This window comes from Pinus tabuliformis, chromosome Q (genome assembly GCF_031772625.1).
Source record: "Pinus tabuliformis cultivar Carrire ecotype Pingquan chromosome Q, CPIR1, whole genome shotgun sequence".
Lineage (NCBI taxonomy): Eukaryota > Viridiplantae > Streptophyta > Pinopsida > Pinales > Pinaceae > Pinus > Pinus tabuliformis.
In genome coordinates this window covers 1,153,179,710-1,153,181,487 of record NC_142296.1, presented here as the reverse complement: position 1 = coordinate 1,153,181,487, position 1,778 = coordinate 1,153,179,710, and positions in this window count along the sequence as shown.

Below are 1,778 nucleotides of genomic sequence, written 5' to 3'. Positions count from 1 at the left end.
TTTGGTGTTCTAAGAGAAATTGTGACAGATCGAGGATCTCAATTTACATCTAACATGGTGGAAGGGCTTGTGGAAGAATACAAGATCAAACATAGGAAATCTACTCCCTATCATCCACAAGAAAATGGTCAAGTGGAATCAACAAATAAAGTGATTGAAATAATTCTCACCAAGATTGTGCATCTACATAGAAGAGATTGGGCAAAAAGGCTTCCTAAAGCCTTATGGGCCTCAAGAACTACATGGAGGAACACAACGAGACATACACCTTATGAACTTGTTTATGGGAAACAAGTCATGTTCTCTATAGAGTTCCAAATCAAAACTTTCAAGATGGTGATCCAACTAGGACTAGATTTATCAGAGGCATAAAAGCATAGGCTAGAGCAATTAAATGAACTTGATAAAATCAGGCAAGAGGCAGTTCAAAGGACTAGTATAGTCCAACAACAAAGGGCTAAATGGCATGAAAAATATATCAAGGACAAGAGGTTTCAAGTGGGAGATTGGGCGCTATTGTTTGATTCAAAGTTTAAAGATTTTCAAGGGAAGTTTCAAACTCATTGACTTGGGCCATATGAGATTGAAAAAGTATTTAATAATGGAGCAATGAGTATAAGAACAATAGATGAAAGTAAAACTCTTCTTCTTGTGAATGGTCATAGATTAAAGATATATCATAAACCAATTTCAAAAGAGGAGTTCATTAATATTTTCCAAGACAATTCTGAAATGAAGCTGGTGAAGAAGAATTCTTCTTCTCCACTAACTTAGTCTTTATTTTTCCTAAAAAAAAATGAAATAAATAAATTGTATAAGGGTGAAAACCAACCATTGATTGGCATACTTATATAGAAAATACAAGGTGAAAATCAGAGAAAAGCTACAGTCACTCTGCAGTTTAGATTCTGCAAAATTCGTCATGTCATCTCACCTCACTCTGTTTTATTTTTGCAGTTTCATTTCATCCCATTGTCATATTTCATCAATAAATTTTTCAATTTTTTCTTTTACAATTTTCACTCCATCTTCATTTCATTATCATCTTGTCTTACATCTCATTTCATTTCACTTACATAGCCACTTCCATTTCATTCATGATCCATAAGCCATATTTCACTTTCTGTTTCACGTTCTGCAGCTGATTCTGTTCTGCAGCTACAATTTGTTTATCAGTTCAGGCACAAGTGTACAACTCATAATAAAATCATGTATGCAGGGAATTGAAGAAAAATCAATTTTTGAAGACCAACCATGCTCAAGGTACCTGTGGATCAAATTAAAAAAAAAAAAATTATTAGCAAGCGAAGAGTAAAGGATCCAAAGTTAAATGCAAAAATTGATTTCAAAAAGCAATTTGAAAACATAAGTTTGTATTGTATGTCTAATCACGTCTCCTTAATCAACCATCATTTGATTTGACCGCCACTATTTCTCTGCCATATCTTCCATCTTTAATGACAAACGGTCTCAATAATTACTTTCATAACAAATCTCCGCTTCAAACTCCATAACCTGTATTCAAACGGTCCTCCACAACTCCACCTGTTAATGGTCAAGATGATGTGACCTACCTATCTACGACTCTCTAAACCCTTATTGTCTATTTATTACATGCAAACTCTTAAGTTTATCTCTCATATTCATGTAGCCTTTTCTTATACAGAGTCTTCCCATTTTCTATATACGCAGTCATTCCATTTTTCATATACACACAGTCATTCCATTTCTTAAATAGCACTCGTTTTATAGACAGTGAGAGTAATTTTGAAGGTTAA